The 12,830-nt window shown below is 41.9% G+C and overlaps 1 protein-coding gene across 11 annotated transcripts in view; it reads right to left on the bottom strand.

The window, feature by feature from the left end:
• ESRRG (estrogen related receptor gamma) overlaps positions 1 to 12,830 on the bottom strand; it is a 620,659-nt gene that overhangs the window by 438,128 nt on the left and 169,701 nt on the right. For 6 of the 11 annotated variants that reach the window (XM_059413338.1, XM_059413335.1, XM_059413339.1 and 3 more), the window contains exon 2: positions 1,079 to 1,170. The exons of the other annotated variants lie outside the window; for them this stretch is intronic. The gene's annotated coding sequence lies outside the window, so the exon portion shown is untranslated. The remainder of the gene's footprint in view (positions 1 to 1,078; positions 1,171 to 12,830) is intronic. 11 annotated transcript variants of the gene reach the window in all.

Consider the following 12,830-nt stretch of genomic DNA (forward strand, 5'->3'; position numbering starts at 1 on the left):
TCCCATTGCCTAAATTATTCTCAATTTGCAAATTAAGCAACTCGGGTGCCAGGAACAAGGTAATTCCACTTCTAAAGTGCCATTTTCCACATTGAAGCAAAAATCTGCCGAACGCTGTTCAGAACACCGGACTTGCTACAGCGGGCTCAGGCCTGAGCAGGACAGAGAGGCATCGTGGGCGGGGGGCGAGGGCGCACGGATTTTCCGCATCCCTACTCCGCAGCAGAGCTCTGCGGCCGGGAAGGGGGTAAAAAAATGAGTAACTGATATACCTCAGAACAGCTGACCATTTAGGGTGGGGGTCTGTCACCTTCCCCGGGGTTGTGGACCCCTTTGAGAGTCAGATAGCAGCAGGGGCTGTTTCCACCTAAAGACCCCTCCACCCTCTGATCCCGTCGGCCGTCACCATAATGGGGCTCAGAAACACAAGAGGCTGACCTGGGTGGGTCTGGTGCACCAACCGAGTAACAGGAGGTGGCCCAGAACAGGAAGATGATTTTCCTTCAAAAACGATGTGAAAAAAGACTTAACGTTAACGTCTAGGAATACTTGTCAAGTACCGGGAATTCACGTGGTAACAGAGTCATACCAAGTACCTTCAGTAAGTTCACAGAAGACAGAATTAGGAAGAGAAGGCGTCTTATCTGAAGCACAGGACCCGACATAAAGACAAATACTGTATTTTGCTTTTGGTGCATCCCCAGAGACCAGAATCAAGAAATAATCTGACCCTGAGAGCCAGGCTTAAAGGTCAAAATAGTAAATCAATAAAAACAGGTTACTTCCAAAAGGAACCCCACGATCACCGTGACACACACTCAGTAAAGTCCCATTGGTCGGAATATCCCCTAAAACACTCTAAAAGCATGAAAAATGACATTTTTGCATTTTAAAAGACAGAATGAGAGAAACCTAGGAGCCTCTCCATGTGCGTGGCTGACGAGCTGCGTGCCAGGACCACCGTGAATCACAGCTATCAAGAGGGCACTTAACCCTATAATGTGTACCACCTGGCATTACATTATATCATTTTCGAAATGAACATTAATATCTCCTACTCTTGTAGGGGACAGCTTACCTTTCAAACTGCAACAATGTTAGCGTAGGATTTTTTCCTTACATCTTCATAATTTAATATTGTTTCATTGATGAGCCAGTAAATTGTCAGCTCTATTCATTTATGTGACGTGAGCAAGGATCCAACCCAAAAAAGGAAAAAAAAAGTGAGGTCAGTTTCCTTGGCCGCCGCATTTAATAAAATCTCCCAGGCAATCGAGTTAAGCACACTTTAATAGCTATGGCTTCGCATACCCTGCCTTTAGCAAGTCTTTGATTTTCCTATATATAGACTCAGAACCGTCTTAACACTCCAACTAAGGTCCGGTCCTCATTTCTTATTTTAAGTTTTCTTCTTTCTCAGCTTCATCAGATTTATTAATCTTTAGCTCCTCTCTTATTTATAGGCTCTGGTTAGGGTTTTAATAGCAATTTCCATGATAACTCCCATTTATAACTTACAGAAAAAACATTCAAACACAGGGACCAACGGATTCTCTGCTTATTTCACATCAGACTCAAAATAGATGGATTTCTCCAAATATGAGGGTCCGGTCGGGTATTTCTCTTACCCTCAGAAAGATAAAAGAGAGCAGGTTGAGAAGCATGAGTGTCCTGATGGGAAAAACATGAAGCTTCTGTTTTAAATAACTCCTCAGCGGGTCTTAGCCAAGCATGCCTTTCAAAATGCACTTCTGTTCAAGACAGAATGTTTATCAGGAGCAACTGTTAGGTGGAGCCCTATGAAGCTATCAATGTTCTACCGATCTTGATGGACACACAAGGAAATTCCACGTGATTCAACGGAACATCTCTCCCATCTTTACCCTCCTCTAAAAGACAACTCTTCAGAGCAACCATGTGGCCCCTTTGGACATCCAGGGAAATTCGCGGTGGGCTTGCAGCCCGGGAAGAGGGAATGAGGAGAGGAAAAGGATGTGAGCAATGGAGAACTGGAGGGCCTCGAACAATTTTATTCGGTAGACGCTCCAGTGCAGTTTAGTAAGTGAAAGATGTAGAAACTCATTCATCAGGTGGCAGTGGGCCCTTTTCTGTCATGCCCCTTGAGGCATGAATGTGGTAGCTGTAGCCTTTGGGGAGTGCACACTTCAAAGAGATGCCTGAAGATTCTCGGAGGGGCTCTGAATCACGTGCTTGGAAGACACACCTCACACTCGCAGCTTTTGCCCTTTAAAGAACGAAGTTAAAAGTAAAACGCTTGACAATTAAGCAAGTTGAGGTTTCATTTCCGACTTCACCTTAATACCTCCAGACTACAACAAAGCAACTGGAAGCCAACCCTGATCATTTGCTTTCATGCTGAAGAGTAACAACGTGATTACTGGAAGACAAGGGATAATCTGGAAATAAATTCTTAGAGACAGTGAGAGCCAAAGATCTACTAAGCCCAGAGACCAAGAAGTTTGCAGTGGAAACTGGAAGTTGGCAGAGTCTAGAATTAGGAAAGAAAGGTGCTTTTCAAATAAAAACAGGAGGACATTTCCAGGAAAACCAATAAGCAAGAAACAAGGTAAGATGACTCGAACGTGGGAATTCAACCCTATTTATTTCCTGGGACTGTGAACACAGAGGAGACCTGTTAAAAAAGCTGTAATTTGTTTAAGTCTAAGGAACCATGAGGAGAGAACCCACCCAACAGACACCATAGGGTAAGAAGTCTGAGGGGAACTAATTTAGGTTGTTACTTTTTTTTTTTTTTTTTTTTTTTAAGGAAGCGTACAACTCCAGAAGTACAAGCATAACTTGGAGATACCACCCATGGGTTCCAGACCACAACCATGAGCAAGAATTGCAAGGAAGCAAGTCAAAGGGATTTTTCAATTTCCCTGAGCATATAAAGGTTACATTTACACTACATGTCATCTGTTAAGACGTAGCATTATGTCTAAAAAACTATGGATATACCCTTTTATAAAAATGCCTTATTGCCAAAAAATGCTAACCATAATCTGAGTTTTTAGCAGGTCATAATTTCTTTGCGGTAGAGAGTCTCAGTGTTGATGGCTGCTGACTGGTCAGAGTGGTGGTGGCTGAAGGCTGAGGCGGCTGAGACAATGGCTTGAAATAAGCTCATGAAGTTTGCTGCATCAATTGTCTCTTCCTTTCACAAATGATCTCTCTGTGGCATGTGATGCTGTTTGATGGCGTTGTACCCGCAGTAAAACTTCTTTCAAAATCGGAGTCAATCCTCCCATACCCCTGTCTCTGCTTCATCAACTAAGCTTCTGAAACATTCTAAACCCTTTCTTGCCCTTTCAAATCTTCATAGTTTCTTCAGCACCCTCACCAGGACTAGATTCCATCTCAAGAAACCACCTTCTTTGCTCTGACACAAGAAGCAACTCATCATCCATTCAAATTTTATCACGAGGTTACACGATTCAGTCCCATCTTCAGGCTCCACTTCTAATTCTGGTTCTCTTGCTACTTCTACCATATTTGCAGCTACTTCTTCCAGTGAAGTCTTTCAACTCTTCAAAGTCATCCATGGGAGCTGGAATCAACTTCCTCCAAACACTTGTTAATGTGATATTTTGACCTTTTTCCCATGTATTACAAATGTTCTTAATGGCATTTAGAATGGTGAATGTTCCAAATGTTTCCATTATTTTGTCAGATCAATCAGAGGAATCATTATTTATGGCAGCTGTAGCCTTATAAAAACTATTTATTTTCCTTTCTTTTCTTTCTTTTTTTTTTTTTTAGGAGAGAGAGTGAGCCTGAGTGCGAAGGTCATGTGTGTTGTGGAGAGGGGTACCAGTAGGGGCAGAGGGAGAGGGAGAGAGAGAATCTTAAGCAGGCCACACACTTAGTATGATATCCAACATGAGGCTCAATCTCATGACCCTGACATGACCTGAGCCAAAATCAGGAGTCAGAGGCTTAAATGACTGAGCCACCCAGACAACCCATAAAATGTATTTGTTAAATATTAAGAGTCAAAAGTCAAAATAACTCCTTGACCCATGAGCCGCAGAACAGATGTTGTGTTCACAGGCATGAAAACATTAATCTTGTCCATCTCCATCAGAGCTCCTGGGTGACCAGGTGCATAGTCAATACAGAATCATATTGTGAAGGGAATCTTTTTTTCCTGAGCAGTAGGGTCACAACAGTACTCTTAAAATATTCAGTAAACCATGTTTTAAGAAGATGTGCCATCATCCAGGCTTTACTGTTCCACTTGGAGAGCACAGGCAAGAGTAGACTAAGCATAATTCTTAAGAGGCCTAGGATTTGCGGAATGGTAAATGAGCACTGGTTTCAACTTCAAGTCACCAACTGCATGAGCCCCTAACAAGAAAGTCAGCCTGTCCTTTGAACCTATGAAGCCAAGCATTATTTTCTCCTCTCTAGCTATGAAAGTCCTCAATGGCATCTTTTTCTAAGAAAAAGCTGTTTTATCGACATTAAAAATCTGCTGTTTGGCGTAGCCACCATCGCATAGTTAGACCTCCTGGATCACCTGCTGCAGTTTCTGAACTGAAATCCAGAGTCAGCACCTGGGGCTTCACTTTGTCCTTTGATGTTATAAGGGCAGCTTCTTTACTTAAACCTCATGAACCAACCTCTGCCAGCTTCATACTTCTCTTCTGCAGCCTCCTTACTTTTCCCAGCCTTGGTAGGATTGGAGAGTTAGAGCCTTGCTCTGGATCATGCTCTGGTTTAAGAAAGTTATGTGGCCGGTTTGCTCTTCTATTCAGACCTCTAAAACTTTCTCTGTACCAACAACAGGTGTCTCACTTTCTTATTACTGCTGTGTTCACCGCGAGTAGCACTTTTAATTTCCTTCAGGAAGTTTCTCTTTGCATTACAATTTGGTTCACTGTTTGGAGCAGGAGGCTTAGCTTCTGGCCTATCTCAGCTTTTGACAGGCTTTCCTCACTAAGCTTAGTCATTTGTAGCTTTTGATGTCAAGTGAGAGACATGCGACCCTTCCTTTTACTTGAACACTCAGGGACCATTGTAGGCTTATTAATTGGTCTCATTTCAATATTGCTGTGTCTCAGGGAATGGGGAGACCAGAGGGGAGAGAGAGAAGGACAATGGCCAGTTGGTGGAGCAGTCAGAGCACACACAACATTTATCCATTAAGTTCATTGTCTTCTATGAGTGCAGTCTGTGGCCCCCCAAAATAATTACAATAGTAACATCAAAGATCACTGATCACCAATCACCAAAACAAATACAATAATAACAAAAATGTTTGAAATATTGGGAGAATTAGCTAAATGTCACATGGAGTAAATGGAGGAAAAAAATGACACAAGTAGACTTGCTTGAAGAAGGGTGGCCAGAAACGTTCAATCTGTAAAAAACACAGTATCTGAAAGTGCCATAAAGCAAAATGCAATAAAATGAGGTAGATCTTGGGGTGCCTGGGTCGCTCAGTTGTTAAGCCTCTGCTCATGATCCCAGTATCCCGGGATCGAGCCCTGCTTTGGGCTCCCTGTTCACCGGGAAGCCTGCTTCTCCCTCTCCCACTACCCCTGCTTGTAATCCCTCTCTTTCTGTGTCTCTTTCTCTCTGTGTCAAATAAATAAACAAAGTCTTTTTTTAAAAAAAAAAATGAGGTATATCTTATAAAAGAAGGATTTGGAGAATCAAATTCCTTTAGGTGCTGATTTCATCAGACAAGAAGTTGCTATCTGTGTGATGTTGCCAATGGCCATGACCAACATGGCTGTGAGTTCACATTAACATTTGAAATATACAAGTTGTCAAACCCCACCGCTGAAATTAATGAAAATTAAAAATAATGTTCACATGATGACAACAGTTTTTGGAATGAGTTCTCCTTTTAATCCCACACATTGAGCTCGTGTCTCAGCAGAGGCATTCCACTCAGGATCATGTTATTTGGGAGTTCCCCTATACACAGGAGGCAGCCCACATCAGCCACCAGCCACATCCTGCTCTCAGAGTCTTGGTGAGGAAGCAGTACCACCTTAGTTACTCAACTCCCTTTCAGTCATGTGCAAGGTATTTAGGAATTGCTGCAAGGAGAGAAAGAATGGATGCATAGTGCTTCTAGAATTCCTGAAAAAATGTGTTGTCTTCTAGGACCAAAGGTACGTGAATTATTTGTCTCATGGGGCAACTGGGAGCTTGTTATTTGGAAATTCTTCAGAGGAGGGAGGAAGGTTGAATTAGAATCTAACTCTTTGAATACTTTTCCCCATCTTTACTATATATATATCTCAGGTTCCATTTCATGTTTGTCCCATTCAAGGGTCCTGGGGAAGAGGGAAGGCGGCAATGGAAGAGAATGGGAATTTGTTCCCATTACCTCAAAGATCTCCTCTTACAACAAAATGCAACCTGCATTTCCCCCAGATTAACTCCATTTTAAATGATGACAACCCATCCAGGTGGAAGATTTCTTTATCAATATTGCAGGTGATTTACTGCAGAAAACAAAACTCTTAGAAACTTCTAGTAGTTCAGTTACAGTATGAGTAAGCAAACTTCTTGTGGCTAATCTAGAAACTTACTACTACTTTTGTAACTTTTCTGTCTGGAAATATTCTGAATTACAAACAACAATTAAAATGTACACAGGACACTACTATTTTGTAAGCCAGGAACCACCTATACTCGACTAATCCTTGAGATTAGACAACTTGAACTGCAAAAAAAAAAAAAAAAAAAAAAAAAATTCCAGGGTTAAAAACTACCAGATACATTCATATGGATTTTGCACTGCACAACTTCAGAGGGCATCCTACAAATAGATTATAGCCTGAAGAGTGCTATCCCACTATGGTTGCACAGCAGGGGGTTAAGGGAGAAAGCACCTGGATTCCCTTCCCTAATCCAGAGGAACTTTATTTCTTTATTTATTGGAGAAAAAGAGAGAGAGAGTGTGTGAGCGCACACCCGCAAGCAGGGAGAGGGGCAGAGGGTGAGGGAGAGAGAGAAGGAGAGAAGCAGACTTCTGGCTGAGCATTCCAGAGCCCAGTGCAGGGCTCAGTCTCATGACCCATGAGATCATGACCTGAGCCAAAATCATGAGGAGGATGCCCAACTGAATGAGCCCCCTGAGCGCCACCCAGAGGACATTTTTAGAACAAACCTAGGGTTCCATCACTCAAAGTCACCGACCCTAAGGCTACAGGACTTGTACTACCCCAACCTCACCATCTTCACCATCGATAGTCTAGATTGTTGCAGTCAGCTCCTTAGAAGACAGGGAGTTACCTTCCTACCTTCGGAGGGAGAAAGATCTGATCCTTGGGTCCCCAAATGGTGCTAAGAATGGATATTCCCATAAAAAGAGAGGCCACTTAGCACAGAATGTTCCTGAAATGTAGCAGCACTACAGTAGAACCCAACTAGTAACTTAGCGAAAAGCACATTTTGAATTCTGAAACCTTGGGAGTATATCTCACTGGGAGGCATCACCTGTAATCTACTTACATACAGATACAAAAGCCTGTGCATAATATAGTCTCAAAAACGAATAGATACCAGTAGGTTTTTAAAAGGGAAAACACAAATAGTCCCTTTAATCCTTCTGAATATAACTTTAGAATACAGTCAGATAGTAGAAGATACACAGAAGAAGTTCTTCAACTTTCTAGATTCCCTGCCATATGTTGTTTGTGTGGCTCTAAATAGGTTTGATTATTTGAAGATTTTTTTCCCCCAAGATTTCAATAGAGGCAATCAGAAAACATTCTCCTAGGCTGTGATGGGATATTCAAACAAGCTACTGGTTATTGGGAAGATTTGGGGCAAAGATGGCTTTAGCTCCCCACCCCTCACCAAGCCCGCCATAATGGAAGAAAAAAATGGAACAATGTAAGCAACATGGTATTTTGAGAGTGGACAATAATCCATCAATTCTGATACAGCTTTTTCAGTGATGGATACAAGGTAAAGCTTTCCCCAGTTCAACTGAGCTCCAACTTAGAATTCCAGACTTACATCTCCCAGTACTTGCCACTTTATAGCTAGTCTTCCCAAATTCAATCAAATTGGTTACCCTGGGATGCAATTTCTGAGGGAGGAAGCTCTTCTTTGAAGGCAGGATATTTTAAAAGTAAGAGGCTGAGATCCTTGACTCTAAGACATTGCCAATCATTTTCCTTCCACCCTGACCCTGGTAGTGTGGAAAGTCAGGAAGGGAAAGGAAAGGGGGCAAGTAGTAGACAAGAAGAAGTTAGTGACAGGCTAAAAGAAAAGAAAAAGAATGGGAAGAAAGAGGAAGAGAACTACGAACGAGCACATAGTATATTCACTCCAAGTTGGAGTGCATTAATGCTCTCAAAAGGAGAGCAACTTCCTTGCAGTTCATTCCTGTCTCTGGAGGAAGCAAGAATACTAGTGCTGGCTAGATGTTGGAGATAATCCACTCCAAAGCCTACATTTCCCCAGTGAGGAAAGGGAGGCCTTGGAAGGCAAAGTGACTCACAAAGTCATGACCCGAAGGCAGGTTCATGGTGAACCAGCCCAAAGCTCCTACCGACCACACATGCCTTTAAGCAGGGATGGTTTTTCCAAGCTGTAGACATTAGCTAATGCCTCAACAGTGAAGTAAGATGGAGGTGCCTTTCTCTCTCTGGGGGTAGGGGGGTGTGGAAACATGGGTCAGCTTACAGTATTTAAACTTGCAGAACAGCTGGAGTTGGCAAGTCCACAGCCGACCCAGCTTCCGGGGCAACCTGACCCTTGGTGACAGCATACTTTGAATTTTGACGGACAAGCTCAAAGTCTCATTTTCTAATCGTCCCAACAAACCATCTCTGTGGTGATTATGACAACATTTCTCGTGATTAATTAAGAACTCTTCATTACAGCAATCAGCTTATAATTAACAGTTCCCCCATCTTTAATAAAATATATAGAATGATACGAAACAAATAAGGGATACCAAGTGGTAGATAAAACCCAAGTCCAAAGGATATCACCATCCTCTACCGGTCAAGAAGGAGGCAAAGCAGCAAGGTATAGAGATGAGCGAGGAGGGTTCAAGAAGGGAATGGGGAGGAGGAAGGAGGCATCTGCTCAATCAGTACCTATTTTCAGAATTTCCTTCAAGCTGGCTTGGACTGAGAGCCATCAATTATTTAAAAGATGTAACATGATGCTTCCTTTGTTGAGGCAAATCTGCAAGCCAACCCCAAGAGAAAATAAAAAATGAATTAGGCAGAAGGTATTAGTCTGCTCGAAGAAAACAAAGACTTAGCTGTTGGGACTGACTCTGTTTTTAGAAATAGTTCAGTTTTGTCTCTTAAAATCCACATACCTTTCCCCACCACCCTCCCTCCTTAGCTATTTATTTATTATTTTCTACAGTACCTCACACAAAAAGAGGAATGAATCATTTCCTAAACTTCTTTCTTTTCAGATTCAGCTTGATGTATTGTCTTCATTTAAATTACAAATACACTAATCTGAAACACTGTTTACCAAGTAGCATTTTAAATGAAAGATACAAGAAATTGCATCACTCACATTTTACAAATGACTTTAGACTCTGGACCTCATAAAAAACAGCCGACAGTGTTCTCTGTCTTGGCTGCTATATTTCAGTCCAGTGAATGAAATTCAATTAGTGAGCTTTGTACTTAGGACATTATGATTCTGATGGTTGGTCTGATCAAAACCGGTGCGCCAAGCCCTAGTTCTTTTTTTTTTTTTTTTTTGGCAGACCACAGTTCAGGAAAACAAAAAACAAAAATCAAAACAAAACAAAAAAACAAACAATGGGGGGTTAGCATAAAGAAAGTTAGTTTTTGAAGCAGCTTACTTTTCACCATCATTAAAAAAATATGGGAGAAGGAGAACTATTCCCCAGAACAGCTCATTATTTACTAAGTGAATGGATTAACTTTTTGAGAAACCTCAATGCTTGAGTCTGTCAGTTTTAGCACTTCCCCAAAATAGCAATCAGCCTCAAACAAACCAGTAATGGACTATGGCCGATGCACTGCAGATCTTGTTCATTCTTAGGTGCTGATCGGCCTCAGCTGGTATTCCAACCAGAAAGTTCACCCTGGAATCTTGCTGATGTTTTTCTAACCCTCAGAACTACACAGAGCGACAAGCACCTAAAAGGAAACCCTGAGCCTTTACAGTGCAGACAGACTCAGCCCATGCCATCAGGTCAATAGGTGCTACATCTTGAACACTTGAAGCACGCTAACACTTGAAAACCAAACCACACACAGCAAAAACCACAGGCTGAAGCCAAGTGCATCACACGCCTCGTCCCCCATCTGGACGACTGCACTCTGATGCAAGAGCACCACATCTCCATGGATCAAGAAGGTAAGAGTGAGTCCAACTGATCGTTACATGGCTTGGCTCTTTGAAAAAAAGGTAGACAAGAAAGAGTGGCGATTTTAGGAGACTATACAGCCATTGGTCTGAGAAGAACAATCTTAATTATTCACCAATTGAGATCTGAGGATCCATGTGACTTTCAGAGGTTTTGGTGGCATTGTTGTTGTTGTTTAAACACACACCAGCTCATATCACTCCTCTGCTTCACTCACAGGGAATGGCACCACCATCACCTCATTGTACAGACAGAAACAAAGGAATCTTCCTTGGCATCTCTTTTCTCTCATCACCATTACCCATTCCATCTCCAAATCCTTCCCTCTTTGGGGAAAACAATTACAGGAAGAATCATATGAAAATCCAGACGTAACATCTGACTTCTTGGTCCACTCTTTGGAAACTTGTTCTAGAGGCTTTACATGTTGCCTGAGAGTGACCCAGGATCAGTACAGATCGGCAGTGTGACTCCTGGTGACCTTGGAGCTATTTTTCTCTGACTCAAAAACTGTAGACTCCCATCTGTTGTTGATATGAATATATCACATTGATGTTTTTTTTTTTTTAATCTTTTAAAGGTTTGTCTATTTATTTATTTGGGTGGGGTGGGGAGAATCTCAAGCAGATTCCCCACTGAGCATGGAGCTGGACAAAGGGCTTGATCCCATGTCCCTGAGATCAAAACCTGAGCCCAAATCAAGAGGCTTACCCTCAACCAACTAAGCCACCCAAGCGCCCTGATGGGTTTTAATTTTTTAAATTTTGTTCAAAGTTTTTATTTTAATTCTCGTTAACAGTATTATATTAGTGCCAGGTGTACCATACAATTCCATACCTGGACATTGATGGTATTTTAAATGATAAAGAACTTATTCCAAGGTGAATCTTTCTGAGGTCAGACACAAAAAGGCAAATGCACATTCATGACCTGTTCCCAAATGGGCTGCCTCAGACATGTCTTCTCAGAATTCTTTAGTAAAATGTGGTGCTAGAAGGCTCGTTCAGCCTCCTAGAACTTCCCAGGTCCATGTTGTTTGGCTTCATGTTGGTGGCCTGAAATCAGCCATCATGGGAGTATTTACACCACAGAAATCAGCAAACATTATAAATCAGGTGGGTTTTCTTTTCTTTCCTTTTTTTTTTTACCCTCCAGAAAGACAGATGACCACCACATCACTGAAAAAGGCTTCCATTTGTTTCCTTCTTAATAGATGAAAAATACTATAGAGTGCCCTGCATCAGCACCTATGGTTCCCTCTTTTCCTCTTAAGGTGGAGACTAGCCATCAGTTCACCAAACTCATCTTCTCATATTCCTTGGCACAGGGCAACACCATATTTCCCAGCCACCCTTGCAGTTAGGTGTGGTCATGTGACTGAGCTTTCCTCCATGGAAACAGAGCAGAAGGGACAGAAGCTTCCCCATAGGCGGGCCATAAAACACGCCCACACACGATATTCTGTAGCATTTCCCTTGCGACAGGCAACCTTCGATGCCATTTACTGAAGTCAGGGAACAACAGGACAGAGGGAGCTCAGCCTTCAAATCACCACTTGAAAGAGACTCACTTCAGTCAGGAATACCCACTGTGGATTAAATGGACTTATGTTTAAACCATTTACTCTTTGGTGGTTTGCTGGCTACACCAGTCACTATTACCATCACGGAACACTCTTTCTCTTCTTTTCTTTCTTTTTTTTTTTAAGTGTTTTTTTTTTAATTTTTTTTAATTTTTTTTATTTGACAGGGATCACAAGTAGGCAGAGAGGCAGGCAGAGAGAGAGGAGAAAGCAGGCTCCCTGTTGAGCAGAGAGCCCGATGTGGGGCTCGATCCCAGGACCCTGGGATCATGACTGAGCCGACGGCAGAGGCTTTAACCCACTGAGCCACCCAGGCCCCTCTTTCTCTTCTTTTAACTATTGTCTTTCCTCCTTCCGGCTGATAGAATAAATCAGCTAAATCTACAGAGGAGGGCTGGTCAACAGAAGATAGAAACGGAGGCCTAATATGTTATTAATATGTTATTAATTTCTCACTTAGAGCTTTTATTTCACATGAGTGTTTTTGGTTCTCCTTTCAACAGTCATCCACTAGAAAGCTGTGTTATTTCCACATGCTTGTGGTAGAGTGTGCAGCTAATTCTTTTTCACTTCCGTAATGTCACCTAAATGAAATGTTGCAGTTTAGAATCATTTCCATGTTAGAAATATATGAAGAATCCAATCCATAGGCCCTACAACTTGTCAAGGAAATTAACTCTAAAGACAGTATCGATATTATACAATTAAAATGAGAGCTCTTAACATATTTAATTTCCCCCTGACCTGACTTTCTTCAGTCATTATGGACAAAAAGTATGAATTCATTATTTGCAAATAGCCTGGATTGCTTAATATATTCTAGAAGGAACAAAGACACTCCCCTTGCGTGCACACACGCATACATTCTAGCACACGTTTCTTTAG

Source organism: Mustela nigripes, chromosome 10 (genome assembly GCF_022355385.1).
Source record: "Mustela nigripes isolate SB6536 chromosome 10, MUSNIG.SB6536, whole genome shotgun sequence".
NCBI lineage: Eukaryota > Metazoa > Chordata > Mammalia > Carnivora > Mustelidae > Mustela > Mustela nigripes.